Below are 17,933 nucleotides of genomic sequence, written 5' to 3'. Positions count from 1 at the left end.
AACTTCTTCAATATCTTATCAAGGTATGTGCTTTGTGAAAGACCTATGAGGCGTCTCGATCTATCCCTATAGATCTTGATGCCTAATATGTAAGCAGCTTCTCCAAGGTCCTTCATTGAAAAACACTTATTCAAGTAGGCCTTAATGCTGTCCAAAAGTTCTATATCATTTCCCATCAAAAGTATGTCATCTACATATAATATGAGAAATGCTACAAAGCTCCCACTCACTTTCTTGTAAACGCAGGCTTCTCCATAAGTCTGCATAAACCCAAACGCTTTGATCATCTCATCAAAGCGAACGTTCCAACTCCGAGATGCTTGCACCAACCCATAAATGGATCGCTGGAGCTTGCATACCTTGTTAGCATTCTTAGGGTCGACAAAACCTTCCGGCTGCATCATATACAGTTCTTCCTTAAGATAACCATTCAGGAATGCCGTTTTGACGTCCATCTGCCATATCTCATAATCATAGTATGCAAGAATTGCTAACATGATTCGGACGGACTTCAGCTTCGCTACGGGAGAGAAAGTCTCATCATAGTCAATCCCTTGAACTTGCCAATAACCCTTAGCGACAAGTCGAGCTTTATAGATGGTAACATTACCATCCGCGTCCATCTTCTTCTTAAAGATCCATTTGTTTTCTATCGCTCGCCGATCATTGGGCAAGTCTGTCAAAGTCCATACTTTGTTTTCATACATGGATTCTATCTCAGATTGCATGGCTTCAAGCCATTTGTTGGAATCTGGGCCCGCCATTGCTTCTTCATTGTTCGAAGGTTCATCGTTGTCTAACAACATGATTTCCAGGACAGGGTTGCCATACCACTCTGGTGTGGAATGTGTCCTTGTGGACCTACGAAGTTCAGTAGCAACTTGATCCGAAGTACCTTGATCATCATCATGAATTTCCTCTCCAGTCGGTGTAGGCACCATAGGAACATTTTCCTGAGCTGCAATACTTTCCGGTTCAAGAGGTAGTACTTCATCGAGTTCTACTTTCCTCCCACTTACTACTTTCGAGAGAAACTCTTTTTCCAGAAAGGATCCATTCTTGGCAACAAAGATCTTGCCCTTGGATCTTAAGTAGAAGGTATACCCAATGGTTTCCTTTGGGTATCCTATGAAGACGCATTTTTCCGACTTGGGTTCGAGCTTTTCAGGTTGAAGTTTCTTGACATAAGCATCGCATCCCCATAATTTTAGAAACAACAGCTTAGGTTTCTTCCCAAACCATAATTCATACGATGTCGTCTCAACGGATTTAGATGGAGCCCTATTTAAAGTGAATGTAGCTGTCTCTAGAGCATATCCCCAAAATGATAGCGGTAAATCGGTAAGAGACATCATAGATCGCACGATATCCAATAGAGTGCGATTACGATGTTCGGACACACCATTACGCTGAGGTGTTCCAGGCAGCGTGAGTTGTGAAACGATTCCACATTTTCTTAAGTGCGTACCAAATTCGTGACTTAAATATTCTCCTCCACGATCTGATCGTAGGAATTTTATCTTTCGGTCACGTTGATTCTCTACTTCATTCTGAAATTCCTTGAACTTTTCAAAGGTCTCAGACTTGTGTTTCATCAAGTAGACATATCCATATCTACTTAAGTCATCAGTGAGAGTGAGAACATAACGATATCCTCCGCGAGCCTCAACGCTCATTGGACCACACACATCATTATGTATGATCTCCAGTAAGTTGGTTGCTCGCTCCATTGTTCCGGAGAATGGAGTCTTGGTCATTTTGCCCATGAGGCATGGTTCGCATGTGTCAAATGATTCATAATCGAGAGACTCTAAAAGTCCATCAGCATGGAGCTTCTTCATGCGCTTGACACCAATGTGGCCAAGGCGGCAGTGCCACAAGTATGTGGGACTATCGTTATCAACTTTACATCTTTTGGTATTCACACTATGAATATGTGTAACATTACGTTCGAGATTCATTAAGAATAAACTATTGACCATCGGGGCATGACCATAAAACATATCTCTCATATAAATAGAACAAGCATTATTCTCGGATTTAAATGAGTAGCCATCTCATATTAAACGAGATCCAGATACAATGTTCATGCTCAAACTTGGCACTAAATAACAATTATTGAGGTTTAAAACTAATCCCGTGGGTAAATGTAGAGGCAGCGTGCCGACGGCGATCACATCGACCTTGGAACCATTCCCGACGCGCATCGTCACCTCGTCCTTCGCGAGTCTCCGCTTATTCCGCAGCTCCTGCTGTGAGTTACAAATATGAGCAACGGCACCGATATCAAATACCCAGGAGTTACTACGAGTACTGGTAAGGTACACATCAATTACATGTATATCACATATACCTTTAGTGTTGCCAGCCTTCTTGTACGCTAAGTATTTGGGGCAGTTCCGCTTCCAGTGACTCTTCACTTTGCAATAAAAGCACTCAGTCTCAGGCTTGGGTCCATTCTTTGACTTCTTCCCGGCAACTGGCTTACCGGGTGCGGAAACATCCTTGCCGTCCTTCTTGAAGTTCTTCTTACCCTTGCCCTTCTTGAACTTAGTGGTTTTATTGACCATCAACACTTGATGTTCCTTTTTGATTTCTACCTCTGCTGACTTCAGCATTGAAAATACTTCAGGAATAGTTTTCACCATCCCCTGCATATTGTAGTTCATCACAAAGCTCTTGTAGCTCGGTGGGAGCGACTGAAGGATTCTGTCAATGAACGCCTTGTCCGGGAGGTTAATGTCTAGCTGGGACAAGCGGTTGTGCAACCCAGACATTTTGAGTATGTGCTCACTGACAGAACTATTTTCCTCCATCTTACAACTATAGAACTTGTCGGAGACTTCATATCTCTCGACCCGGGCATGAGCTTGGAAAACCATTTTTAGCTCTTTGAACATCTCATATGCTTCGTGTTTCTCAAAACGCTTTTGGAGCCCCGGTTCTAAGCTGTAAAGCATGCCGCACTGAACGAGAGAGTAATCATCAGCATGTGACTGCCAAGCGTTCATAACGTCTTGGTTCTCTGGGATGGGTGCTTCACCTAGCGGTCCTTCTAGGACATATGCTTTCTTGGCAGCTATGAGGATGATCCTCAAGTTCCGGACCTAGTCCGTATAGTTGCTGCCATCATCTTTCAGCTTGGTTTTCTCTAGGAACGCATTGAAGTTCATGTTGACATGAGCGTTGGCCATTTGATCTACAAGACATTTTTGCAAAGATTTTAGACTAAGTTCATGATAATTAAGTTCATCTAATCAAATTATTTAATGAACTCCCACTCAGATTTGACATCCCTCTAGTCATCTAAGTGTTACATGATCCGAGGCGACTAGGCCGTGTCCGATCATCACGTGAGACAGACTAGTCATCATCGGTGAACATCTCCATGTTGATCGTATCTTCCATACGACTCATGTTCGACCTTTTGGTCTGTGTGTTCCGAGGCCATGTCTGTACATGCTAGGCTCGTCAAGTTAACCTATGTGTTTTTGCATGTGTAAAACTGTCTTACACCCGTTGTATGTGAACATAGGAATCTATCACACCCGATCATCACGTGGTGCTTCGAAACGACAAACTTTAGCAACGGTGCATAGTTAGGGGGAACACTTTCTTGAAATTATTATGAGGGATCATCTTATTTACTACCGTCGTTCTAAGTAAACAAGATGCATAAACATAATAAACATCACATGCAATTAAATAGTAGTGACATGATATGGCCAATATCATAAAGCCCTTTGGTCTCCATCTTTGGGGCTCCATGATCATCTTTGTCACCGGCATGACACCATGATTTCCATCATCATGATCTCCATCATCGTGTCTCCATGAAGTTGCTCACCAACTATTACTTCTACTACTATGGCTAACGGTTTAGCAATAAAGTAAAGTAATTACATGGCGTTAAATCATTGACACACAGGTCATACAATAATTAAGACAACTCCTATGGCTCCTGCCGGTTGTCATACTCATCGACATGCAAGTCGTGATTCCTATTACAAGAACATGATCTCATACATCACAATATATCATTCATCATTCATCACAACTTTTGGCCATATCACATCACAAAGCAATTGCTGCAAAAACAAGTTAGACGTCCTCTAATTGTTGTTTCATCTTTTACGTGGCTGCAATAGGGTTCTAGCAAGAACGTTTCCTTACCTACAAATAACCACAACGTGATTTGTCAACTTCTATTTACCCTTCATAAGGACCCTTTTCATCGAATCCGCTCCAACTAAAGTGGGAGAGACAAACACCCGGTAGCCACCTTATGCAACTAGTGCATGTCAGTCGGTGGAACCTGTCTCACGTAAGCGTACGTGTAAGGTCGGTCTGGGCCGCTTCATCCCATAATACCGCTGAAGCAAAATAAGACTAGTAGTGGCAAGAAAGTTGACAACATCTACGCCCACAACAGATTTGTGTTCTACTCATGCAATAGAGAACTACGCATAGACCTAGCTCATGATGCCACTGTTGGGGAACGTTGCATAAAATAGAAAAATTTCCTACGTTCACCAAGATCAATCTATGAGTTAATCTAGCAATGAGAGAGGGGAGTGCATCTACACACCCTTGTAGATCGCGAGCGGAAGCGTTCAAGAGAACGGGGTTGAGGGAGTCGTACTCGTCGTGATCCAAATCACCGGAGATCCTAGCGCCGAACGGATGGCACCTCCGCGTTCAACACACGTACGGTCAGCGTGACGTCTCCTCCTTCTGGATCCAACAAGGGGGAAGGAGAGGTTGATGAAGATCCAGCAGCACGACGGCGTGGTGGTGGATGCAGCAGGGTTTCGGCAGGGCTTCGCCAAGCGTTTGCGGGAGGAGGAGGTGTAGCAAGGGGGGAGGGAGGCGCCAGGTGTCAGGGTGGGGCTGCCCTCCAACCCCCCTCTTTATATAGGGACCCCAGGGGGGCGCCGGCCCTAGGAGATGGGATCTCCTAGGAGGGGCAGCGGCCAGGGGGGGGGGGTAAACTTGCCCCCCAAGGCAAGTGGAGGCGCCCCTCCCCTAGGGTTCCCAACCCTAGGCGCAGAGGGGGGCCCAGGGGGGCTCACCAGCCCACCAGGGGCTGGTTTCCCTCCCACTTCAGCCCATGGGGCCCTCCGGGATGGGTGGCCCCACCCGGTGGACCCCCGGGACCCTTCCGGTGGTCCCGGTACAATACCGGTGACCCCCGAAACTTTCCCGATGGCCGAAACTCGACTTCCCATATATAATTCTTTACCTCCGGACCATTCCGGAACTCCTCATGACATCCGGGATCTCATCCGGGACTCCGAACAACTTTCGGTTTGCTGCATACTAATATCTCTACAACCCTAGCGTCACCGAACCTTAAGTGTGTAGACGCTACGGGTTCGGGAGACATGTAGACATGACCGAGACAACTCTCCGGTCAATAACCAACAGCGGGATCTGGATACCCATGTTGGCTCCCACATGCTCCTCGATTATCTCATCAGATGAACCACGATGTCGAGGATTCAAGCAACCCCATATACAATTCCCTTTGTCAATCGGTATGTTACTTGCCCGAGACTCGATCGTCGGTATCCCAATACCTCGTTCAATCTCGTTACCGGCAAGTCACTTTACTCATACCGTAATGCATGATCCCGTGACCAGACACTTGGTCACTTTGAGCTCATTATGATGATGCATTACCGAGTGGGCCCAGAGATACCTCTCCGTCATACGGAGTGACAAATCCCAGTCTCGATCCGTGTCAACCCAACAGACACTTTCGGAGATGCCCGCAGTATACCTTTATAGTCACCCAGTTACGTTGTGACGTTTGATACACCCAAAGCACTCCTACGGTATCCGGGAGTTACACGATCTCATGGTCTAAGGAAAAGATACTTGACATTGGAAAAGCTCTAGCAAACGAACTACACGATCTTGTGCTATGCTTAGGATTGGGTCTTGTCCATCACATCATTCTCCTAATGATGTGATCCCGTTATCAATGACATCTAATGTCCATAGTCAGGAAACCATGACTATCTGTTGATCAACGAGCTAGTCAACTAGAGGCTCACTAGGGACATATTGTGGTCTATGTATTCACACGTGTATTACGATTTCCGGATAATACAATTATAGCATGAATAAAAGACAATTATCATGAACAAGGAAATATAACAATAATCCTTTTATTATTGCCTCTACGGCATATTTCCAACAGTTCACCCCCTCTCCGCAGGGGGCTGGGGGCTGGCGCCCCCACGATTGCCGGGCGGGCCCCGCCAGGGACCCAACCAGGCGCCGATCCATCTCTTGATGAGGACCCGAAGATCGACTTCAGCCACTCGCCGCCTATGATCAATGGAGGAGCCCGGGGCAAGCTAGTTGTGCCCAGGAAGGACTCGCGAAGGAGGAGCGGCGCGCCCACAGGTTCAAGGCGCACCGCAAGCTGGCCTACCTCTTCGGCCGAGGCCGCGCCAGGGGTGGCACGCAAACTCGGTACGATCAAGGTCGGTGGTGGAAGAGAAGCCTGAGGAAGCGACTCCTCAGCTGGGTCAGCGGGCTCGGCAGGGGGGATCCTGAAAGGCCACTGTAAGCAAACGGAGCAGAAAACAAGGAACTATAAGAAGGAGGGACTTAGTCATCCATGGCGAAGTACTTCCTGTGCTTCAATGGGAGGTGCGGGCAATCATCACCACCGGAAGCCTCCTTCCTCTTGTGGAGGACCTCGAAATCTATGCAGAACTAGCCCAAGCTCGCGACGTGAGGGCCGGCGCGCGACATAGGAGCCGAAGCATCAAGACGACCTACATCAGGGGCACCAGCCTGAGAGGATTGATCAGGTGCCACCTCGTGGTGGCCTGCCGAGGCCTCGGGGGCTTCGGCCTGGGAGCCGCAAGTCGCGCCCTCTCATCAGCCACCACCTCGAGAGGGGCTCCGTAAGCTTCGGAGGATGATGCCTTGGGAGCCCCGCACGACATCAGCACCTCGACATCAGGCCCCCAGCTCCTGCCAATGCTTGCCTCCCTGCAACGACTCCCGAGGCAAGGCCGGCGCAGGCGGTTGGGGGAAGGACCGCAACAACCGGGTTCTCACGTGGCCCCACAAGGCCAGCCGGGTGCAGCCCCCATTCGTCGAAGCGGGGCATGTACCTCATGAACTCGACCCTGTTTGTGCAAAGATACAACAGGGCGCCACCATGACGGACGCTGCCAGGAGAAGGGTCGCCAGTCAGAACCTGCAACACCTTCTTCAGCGTCTCAGGCGCGAGATCCTCTTCCTGGAGCCTCATACGGTCCTGACGCCCGAAGTAGGTCCACATCGGGCGGGAATGGCACTAGAGAGGAGCGATGCGACGCTGGAGGAACTCCTTCACCAACTGAGGCGCCGTCACCCCGAGCTTCCTCAGCCTGTCGAAGCGGTGCCAGGTGAAAGCAAGCTAGGGGCTCATAAGCTCCTCATGACCCCAACCAGGATTGGGAATACCAGGCAATGTCGGGTGCGCAAGCAGGGGGCTGGGCACCCCAACATCCACATACAGCCATCGCTCCCAAAACCCGCTCGCGGAAGGTGGGAGGCCAAAATCGATCCCCGAGGCAGCCGTCTCTAGCACGACATGGAAGCTCAGGCATCCCGAACACCGGGAAGGGTCAAACAAGTGCAGATAGAAGAAGTGGCGCAGAAGGGAAACGGAAGGAGGAATCCCCACCATGCCTCGCAGACGAAGGCGAAGACAGCAAGCAGAGTAATAGATTGGGGCCAAGATGCATCATGTGGATCTGGTAATGGGACAGCACCGCATTGAAGAAATCGGAAAAGGGGGGAACCAGGCCCGCCCACAAGGCGTTGGCAAAGAATCGGATCTCCGTGATGATCCTGTCGAAGGAGGCATGGGACACGGGCCAGATCCGTCATCCTCCCGCACTCATTGAAGCTGGAGGCGAGCGTGGAGCAGACCTTCTCCAGGGCTTCCAGATTGAGTATGAGTGACTTGTCGACGGTGGGAGCAGCCGCCAGAGGTGCGCTGGACAAAGGCGCATGTTTCTTCCCCTTATCCTTTTTCGTTGGTGCCATGGCAATGGAAAGGAGGAAGAGCTCAAGATGGATTGGAGGTGGAAGCAGAGGCTCGAGGAGGAGAATGGAAAAAGAAGCACGCAGGCAGCAAAGGGAGAATAACTGTGTACGAGCCTCGTGGCCGCTTAGCCAGGCGCATAATGAGGGAGCATGGAGAAGCGGAGGCACCCACGTCCAATCAACCGCCATGCGACGCCCAAGGCCGTAAGCTGATGGGGCCCGCGGCGCTCCGCACTTGCCCCTTCGCTTCTCCGCTAAGCCAAGTCCGAGCGCGCCTTGGGACCGGGGGCTACTGTCGGCGTTCTGGGAACGGGGGTCCCCAAACTTGCCTGCCTGCGGCCTGCGGCGTGGCTCGAGTGGTGGCCCAGTACGGCCCATCTTCATCAGCGCAAGACTAAAGACCCTCGCGAGGGGCCAAGCCTCGTGGGGCGGACGACACAAGACTTCCTTAGGAACGGCCTCGCCAGGCAGGCTCGTGAGGAGGCGGAGAGATCAAGGCAGGGTACCTCGCGAGGTGCTCGTGACGCAAGCCGTGATGATCGAGACCAGGCGGGCGCTAGGCGGGCGCCGGCCTGCGCAGTGTCCTTGTTTCCTCTTTGGTGCAAAGGGGGCAAGCACAGGCGTGGAGTACCGAGGCATCAGGCAAAGGTTGCCATTTCAGTGCAACGTGACCAAGACCAGCAGAGCGGCAGGATGGAGGTCACCATGGAGCCCAAGACGACGTCATCGCCAGTGCCTTTGGCAGCCGAAGACCAACTTTAGTCAGGATAAATTGTACTAGATGTTCCCCTTCGAAATGGTCGTTGTTGGCGCCCTTCCCGCTCAATATTTGGGAAGAGGACCAGGGCCTCTATAAATAGGGATAGCCACCACAGTAGAGAGGGCATCTGGATCCCATCTTATCAAGTGCTCATTAGACCGAGAGGCGATCGAACTCATCCAAGCAGTTCATCGCACCAGCTCAAGAACACCTCTCGCGAGGCAGTTCTTCCCTGTACTGTTCATCATCATCCCCTGAGGCAATCCACCGCACCACACACTAGAGTAGGGTATTACACCACAACGGTGGCCCAAACCAGTATAAATCTTGTGTCCCTTGTGTTGTTCATCGTTTAGCTTAGATTCTCATGAGGCGATTGGACGTGGAGTGGTAGGGGGAAGATCTTCGCGCGCACCCTAGAGTTCGAACCTTAAGGGTCTGCCGGAACCCAACATCCGACAATATTCTTCCGCATGTAAGGAACGCTCTATATTTCCGCTAACTGTGATGACGCCGCGTGTAGGGATGGCACCCGCAGGGTTTGGGTACGGGTAGAGCCACCCCATACCCTTACCCGTCCACCCTGAACTTACCCATCATCCATACCCATACCCATCAAGGGTACAATTTGTTCCCATACCCGTCACCCGGCAGGGTATATGGGTACCCGCGGGTAAAAATACCCGCGTTTACAGCACATTAGTTGAGTAGAAAATATTTGCAAAAAGCTACATATTATCATTATTAATAGCGACACATTTTAAACAACAACGTACATCAACATATTGTAACAACAACACATTCTCATAAACAAAAATACTTACCGATATAGCGATACATAAAAATGTTAAACAACAACACATAGGCATACACTTTAAGTTCACAAAATCATGATAAATTATAGTGATACTTTGACTACACAGTAGAATTTTTACCTAGCGCAGTTAGGAGAGAAAAATTAATACATTAGGATATTAAAGGGAACCCACTTGTCAACATTTTAGATGGGTACATGGGTACGCGGGCATGGGTTATACGATCCCATACCTGCACCCTCTCAACCCGATGGGTATGATATTTTTACCATTTAAGTACCCATGGGGTAAAGTTTTGTCCCATACCCTTACCCTAATAGGGTTTTTACCCGCAGGGTACGCGAGTAATGGGTACCCATTGCCATCCCTAGCCGCGTGGACCGGGCATCTTAAGTTTAAGATAAGCGTAATGCGGGACTGCGTTGAAATGAGCGAAGGCCGTTCTTCCGAGTAGTGCATGGTAGCCGCTTCGGAATGGAGCAATGTCGAAGATTAGTTCTTCGCTTTGGAAGTTGTCGGGCGAGCCGAATACAACCTCTAGTACTAGAGAGCCCATGCAGCGGGCCTCTATGCCTGGTTTTACTCCTTTAAAGGTAGTATTGCTGTGGCTGATTCTTGACGGGTCTATCCCCATCTTGCGGACAGTGTCCTGATATATCAGATTAAGACTACTTCCACCGTCCATAAGGACTCGGGTGAGATGGTATCCATTAATTATTGGGTCGAGCACCAAGGCAGCCGATCCTCTGTGCCGGATACTAGTCGGATGATCCTTGAGATCAGAAGTGATCGGGCAGGTCGACCAAGGGTTGAACTTGGGGGCAACAGGCTCTACAGCGTATATGTCTCGGAGTGCGTGTTTGCGCCTCCTCTTTGGTATATGAGTTGCGTAAATCATGTTAACTGTTTTGACCTCTGGTGGAAATTTTTTCTATCCCCCAGTGTTTTGCTGGCTAGGCTCATCCTCGTCTTCACTTGGCGTCTCCCTCCCCTTGTGTTCGGCATTTAGTTTGCTGGCCTTCTTGAAGACCCAGCATTCTCTGTTGGTGTGATTTGCAAGTTTTTTGGGGGTGCCATGAATCTGACATAATCTGTCTAGAATCTTGTTTAGGCTGGACGGTCCATCTCTGCTGCCTTTAAATGGCCTTTTCCGTTGTCCGGGCCGAGAGCCCCTGAATCCGGCGTTGACCGTCGTGTTGTCTGGGCTGTCTTCATTGCTTCGATGCTAGTTTTTATTGCGTCGCAGCTTCCCATTGCCGTCCCTGGTTTCGGATGTGCCTGGGTCGCTGGTGTCGCTACGGGCCGACCAACTGTCCTTGCCCACGCAAAAGCGGGTCATAAGGCTTGTTAGGGTTGCCATTGTCCTTGGCTTTTCCTGGCCGAGGTGTCTGGCGAGCCATTCGTCCTGGACACTATGCTTGAATGCCGCTAATGCTTCAGCATCCGGGCAATCGACGATTTGATTCTTCTTTGTGAGAAATTTGTTCCAAAGCTTACGAGCTGACTCTCCGGGTTGTTGAATTATGTGACTTAAATCGTCTGCGTCTGGAGGTCGGACATAGGTCCCTTGAGAATTAGCCCTAAAAGCATCCTCAAGTTCCTCCCAACTTCCAATTGAGTTTTTGGGGAGGCTTTTCAACCAGTGCCGAGCTGGTCCTTTCAACTTGAGGGGCAGGTATTTGATGGCGTGGAGATCATCTCCGTGAGCCATGTGGATGTGAAGGATAAAGTCCTCAATCCAGACCCCAGGGTCTGTCGTTCCATCATATGCCTCTATGTTCATGGGTTTAAATCCCTCTAGGAATTCATGATCCAGCACCTCATCGGTGAAGCACAGGGGGTGTGCGGCATCCCTGTATTTGGATGTGTCATGGCATGCTTCCGACGGTTGTAGTGTTTGGTTTTGATTCCGAGCTGTTATTCGATCAGTATAGTCGTTTTGGTGGCCGTGATCCTGCGCCGGAGCACGCTTCCTAGGTCCATAGATGGACCTCGCCATACCAGCTTTTTTGTCCAGGTGCTCACGTAAATCATGTGCTGACTTGTGTGCGGCGTCATTAGCCACCCTGTCGCGGCCACGGGGTGGTCGGTCCGGCTGATCAGGCATTTTTTGCTCGGCTGAATGGGTTCTATGGCCTCGTCGTCGAATTCGGGCAGTAGCTTGCGCTTAGGGTAGCTCTTTGTGTGGCGATCGCCATCGTATTTTTCTTCAGTGTCGAGCACTTTGTTCCATCTGCGGTTGAGGGTATACTGCACGGCCTTAAGCCTTTGCTGCTGCTTCTTCAAGCTCCTCGCGGTGGCGATAAGCCTTTTATGGAGGTTCTCTTATTCCCAGTGCCTATCTGGGATGATGAGTGCATCATCGTCCGGACTGTTCTCCTCTCCGGAGACAGGTTTATGAGTTTTATCTCTACCATCGCTATGATCGAACAGCGGCCCCGGACTATGTTTGCCGTCCCCTGGCTCATCCTGCTCCATTGCTGGGTCCATGGGGTCGTTGTTTCCTTTGGAGTCGACCGGGGTATTATTCCTTCTTGCGCTGTTATCGATGTTTTTACTGTGGCGGGATTTAGAGCGGCGCAGTCGTCGACGCTTTGGTTGCTTCTCGAGAGGGTTATCCTCCGTTGCATCCTTCCGTTCCTCGCCATTGTTTAATTTTGGTGTTTCCACCATGTATATGTCGTATGATGAGGTGGTTGTCTAGTGCCCCGTGGGCGGTGGTTCCTGTTCCTCTCTAGCATCATCGTCCAGACCGTCGATGTCTTCGGAGTCGAAATCAAGCATGTCGGTTAAGTCATCGACAGTGGCTATTAAGTGGGTGGTGGGTGGGGAACGAATTTCTTCATCGTCCGCTTCCCACTCAAGCCGGGCATAGTTCGGCCGAGGGTCTCCCGACAGGGAGAGAGACTTCAATGAATTTAGCACGTCGCCCAAGGGCGAGTACTGAAAGATATTCGCGGAGGTAAACTCCATGATCGGTGCCCAGTCAGATTCGATAGGCACGGATGCACGCGGTTCAGAGCCTATGGCCAAAGTCGAGTTTGAGGGTCAGATGATATAGGCCTTATTGGAGGCGAAGTCTGTGTTCGACTCTATCGCCGCTGAGTGTGCGGCCTTCGTTGCGGGGTCCATCCACCCATCCTCGGATGGCACGATAAGCTCCGGATTAAGGGCCGGGGCAGCCGTAGGTGTGATCTCCTGAACATCGTCTGATGGCAGATCTAAGTCATGCTCATCATGACTGTACGGCGCACCTGTCATGGGCTCGAATCCATCGAAGATCAAGTCTCCGCGGATGTCGACAGTGTAGTTCAAGCTTCCAAACCTGACCTGATGGCCAAGTGCGTAGCTATCGCTCTGCTCCAGATGGCCAAGCGAGTTGGCCCGCAGTACGAAGCCACCGGATACGAAGATCTGTCCGGGGAGGAAAACCTCACCCCGGATGGCATTGTTGTAGATGATTGAAGGAGCCATCAGGCCTTACCGTGACAACACAGTGGAACTCGCAATGAAAGCACCAATGTCGGTGTCAAAACTGGTGGATCTCGGGTAGGGGGTCCCGAACTATGCGTCTAAGGCTAATGGTAATAGGAGGCGGGGGACACGATGTTTACCCAGGTTCAGGCCCTCTCGATGGAGGTAATACCCTACTTCCTGCTTGATTGATCTTGATGATATGAGTATTACAAGAGTTGATCTACCACAAGATCGTAGAGGATAAACCCTAGAAGCTAGCCTATGATTATGATTGTTGTTGTCCTACGGACTGAACCCTCCGATTTATATAGACACCGGAGGGGGCTAGGGTTACACAGAGTCAGTTACAGAGAAGGAGATCTACATATCCGAATTGCCAAGCTTGCCTTCCACGCAAAGGAGAGTCCCACCCGGACATGGGACGAAGTCTTCAATCTTGTATCTTCATAGTCCAACAGTTTGGCCACAGTATCTAGTCCGGCTGTCCGAGGACCCCCTAATCCAGGACTCCCTCACTTGTGCCTCTGCCCCTTGATGCCTCCAGTGTATGAGGTTCAAATACACCTCGTCCTTTCGGTTGATTGAGCAAGGTGCATGTTTCTTGATTGATGTGTTGTTCGATTGATTTCTGCAGTGCAAGGGAGGGCACCTGGCGTGGACTGCCGAGTTGAGCACCCCGGGAGCCAGCGGCAGTGCCAGAAGTGCGAGCGCGGCGGTGGCTTCAACATGCGGAACATGGCGGTGGACGCCGTCCTTTCGTCGGTGAGGGTGGAGTGCCCGCATGAAGGCTGTGGGCTCTACGTCACTTATCACAAGCTCGCTGATCACCAGAGCATGTGTCCGCTCGTGCCCTGCAAATGCCCCATGACCGTCTGCGGCTACGAAGGCCTGCCGCCGGCACTCTACTACCACATCAGCACCGCGCATCCCATGCCCGTGCACAGGATCTAGTACGGCAAGGTGCTCCAGCTGCAAGTGCCACTGTCAGAGCCATGACTCTTGTTGTTCGCGGAGGAGGACGGCCGTGCATTTTTCTAGGTCGACGGCATGCTCGACATCGTCACGCCTATCGTCGTGTCGGTCATCTGCATCAGAGCGGGAGCATCCCCACTGCCGCACTACGTGGCCAAGCTGTGGGTGAACAGCCCGCCGGGGGAGCCCAAAGGCACGACCGACACCGTCAAGGTGGAAATGGAGGTGACAAACAGCAAGGATCCCAGCGACGTCGCCGTGCAGGAGCTGACTTTCTTCACAGTTCCGCCGAAGCTGCTGGCAGGGGCTAAGCTGGTGTCCCTCCACATTTAGATTGACAAGCTCACATCCTAAATGTTTATAGAGTGCCTTCTGTTTATCTTAGTAATATGCTAATATAGGGATTACCTCGGTCTACTTTAGCTTAAGAAATGGTGGGTTTTGGTGGCGATGCAGCAATTACTTTGACATCAGATCAGTAATTTCCAACAGTCGAATGGATATTTTGTGTCTGTTGGATATAAAGTTCCTTCGGGTAAGAAGTAGTACTTGTCATCAAAATGGATAAAAGGAGATGTATATAGACGTATTTTAGTTCTAGATACGTCCCTTTTTATCCATTTTGATGACAAGCACTCCCTTCGTTCCACAATACATGCCTTCCATTTGTCAAAATATAGATGTATCTAGAAATGTTTTAGTATATAGCTACATCCATGATAGAGCCAATCGGATGGTTGAGAACACTACAATTCATAGCTACAGATGCGTGTGTGACTCCCAGATGCAGAGGCCAGGGGTCACCATCCTCCTTTTCGAGAAAAAACATACGCGTGTGTGAGAGGACGAGTGCATGCGTGCATCTCTTCTCTTTCGGTATAACGTACTAAACTTAGAGTACAAGTTTTTGTGGGTGACACGATGGTGCGTGCGAGAAGTCTCGAGAGATAGGTTTAATACGTCTGAAAAAAGACTAGCCTATAGCTCGCCACGCGGCTATTCCTGTCGAACGCCCCATTAACCGTATAATATGTATACGACGGTGCCAGTTATTGCACGTACACAACAATAGAAAAAGAACTACCATGGAATATGCTACACCACGGCCGAGAACACGTGCCCATGTAACGCCATCCGGGAATAGTGCCGCACTTCGAAACTAGAACCGTCAATAAATTTTGAGCTTGCATCTCGTCACATTCCAAATTACTCCATGCTATATTGAATTGCAAACCTGTTCACACCGATCACAACCTAAACGGTTTCCCCCTTAGGAGCGTATTACTACCACACTATATTGAATTGCAAACCTGTTCACACCGATCACAACCTAAACGGTTTCCCACTTAGGAGCGTATTAGTACTCGGTTATAAATACTACTATGCCAAGATGACTGCACATTCCTCCTCAACTCCTCATCCACAAAAACAAACAAGTCATTCATCATGCTTCCCTTGCGTCTGCCATGGCCAGCGTGAGTTCTGGGTCGAGAGATTACCACCAGGGAGAGGCAAGCATGGAAGTGGAAGCACGAGAGATGTCCCGCCTCGCTGCGAAAGCAGCCGACATGTCCCGCCGCATGGAACTAGCAGCACAGAGGTCATGCCACGCCACCGAAGTAGCACGGAGGTCCCGCCACGCCGTCGATGCAGCAGACTGGTTCGGCCGCACCGCGGAAGCAGCAGAGATGTCATGTCGCGTCGCGAATGTAGCAGAGATGTCCCGTCGGATCTTACACCAAGATCCGTGCATTCAGATTTCTTTTTCCTCTCTTAAATATCAGTCGAGTGAGACATAGCCACGCCATTAAACAGAGGCTCGGGCGCCATTAATGGAGACCTTGGGAGAGAGGTGGACGACAGGTGGAGGTCAAAGGGCTCTCCTCCCGATAAGCACGCGCAGGGGTCTGATCGCACGCCTCTCGTACTCAAATAGCTACCCTGCACAGTGCCTCCTAGCTAATAAAAAAAGGGGACGCGTGGCGGCACGTAAATGGTAGTAAATAGAATGCCCACGGTTTCAATAATACTTGTGTTTCCGATTGTAACGTGATAACACTTGTTACAAAATGACTTTGTTGATTGTTAATGTGTGCGCCTTCGCAAATCGGACTGCAAAATGACCACAGCATGTTGGTGCCATGTCATGGCACCAACCCAAGTTTCATTATTTCCATGCGTATTTTGGATTTACAGGAATTGAAAAACTAAGTTTCTCAATGTTTCCAGCCCAGCCACGACGCCCAGAATTTTGAATTTCATTCCCATTTATTGCATGGAACCTAGAAAATTTACCCGAGGACACACATGTGAGTTTTCAACCAACTTTGGTGCACTGGAGCATGTGCTTGTATTTCAAATTTGAATTATGCACACAAAGGTGACACGTTCCCTCTCAGAACCACGAGCCTTCTTGAGAGAAGCTCTGGTTTGCAAGAAAATTATACCAAAATTTATTCCTATTCGGCCAATATTTTAACCACAGCATGGTACTACCATGACATGACACCATGCCAAGTTTCATGATTTTAAAACCAAGTTTCTCAATGTTCTCGACCGAGTCTCGATGCCCAGATGTTTGAATTTTATTCCCATTTCTTGCATGGGACCTAGAAATTCACCCGAGGACACGAATGTGATTTTTCAACCAACTTTGGTGCACGAGAGCATGTGCTTGTAGTTCAAATTTGAATTATGCACATTAAATGGCCAAAAACTCAATTAATGTATAAAAAGGCCAAACGAACCCGGAATAATTCCAAAATTTAACAGGACACTCATGTAGTTCTATGTTGCCTTTGTAAATAAACTCAAGGGGGACAGCGTATATCATTTCGCACTCAAAGGTGGCACGTTCCCTCTCAGAACCACGAGCCTTCTTGAGAGAAGCTTCGGTTTGTAAGAATCTTATACCAAAATTTGTTCCTATTCGGCCAATTTCTTTACCACAGCATGGTAGTACCATGACATGACACCATGCCAAGTTTCATGATTTTCAGATGTGTTTTAGATTTACAAGAATTATAAAACCAAGTTTCTCAATGTTCTTGGCCGAGCGACGATGCCCAGATGTTTGAATTTTATTCTCATTTCTTGCATGGGACCTAGAAATTCACCCAAGGACACAGATGTGATTTTTCAACCAACTTTGGTGCACGAGAGCATGTGCTTGTAGTTCAAATTTGACTTATGCACGTTAAATGACCAGAAACTCAATTAATGTATAAAAAATGACAAACGAACCCGGAATAATTCCAAAATTTAACAGGGCACTCATGTAGTTCTATGTTGCCTTTGTAAAGAAACTCAAGGGGGGGGGCAGCGTATATCATTTCACACTCAAAGGTGACACGTTCCCTCTTAGAACCACGAGCTTCCAAGTCGGCCCAATTTTTTACCACAACATGTTAGTGCCATCACATGACACCATGCCTAGTTTCATGATTTCCAGGCGGGTTTTCGATTTACATGGATTTAAAATCTAAGTTTCTCGATGTTCTTGACCGAGTCACGATGCCCAAATGTTTGAATTTCATTCTCATTTCTTCCATGGGACCTAGAAATTCAACCAAGGACACACATGTGATTTTTCAACCAACTTTGGTCCACCGGAGCATGTGCCTATAGTTCAAATTTGGATTATGCACATTTAAAGTCCAGAAACTCAATTAATGCATAAAAAGGCCAAACGAACCTGAAATAATTCCAAAATTTAACAGGGCACTCATATAGTTCTATGTTGCCTCTGTAAAGAAAATCAAGGGGGAGGCAGCGTATATTGTTTTGCACACAAAGGTGACACGTTCCCTCTCGGAACAACGAGCCTTGTTGAGAGAATCTCTGAAAGTGCG

The sequence above is a fragment of the Triticum dicoccoides genome, chromosome 4B, assembly GCF_002162155.2.
Source record: "Triticum dicoccoides isolate Atlit2015 ecotype Zavitan chromosome 4B, WEW_v2.0, whole genome shotgun sequence".
Taxonomy (NCBI): domain Eukaryota; kingdom Viridiplantae; phylum Streptophyta; class Magnoliopsida; order Poales; family Poaceae; genus Triticum; species Triticum dicoccoides.
Note: the sequence above shows the minus strand (reverse complement) of the source record.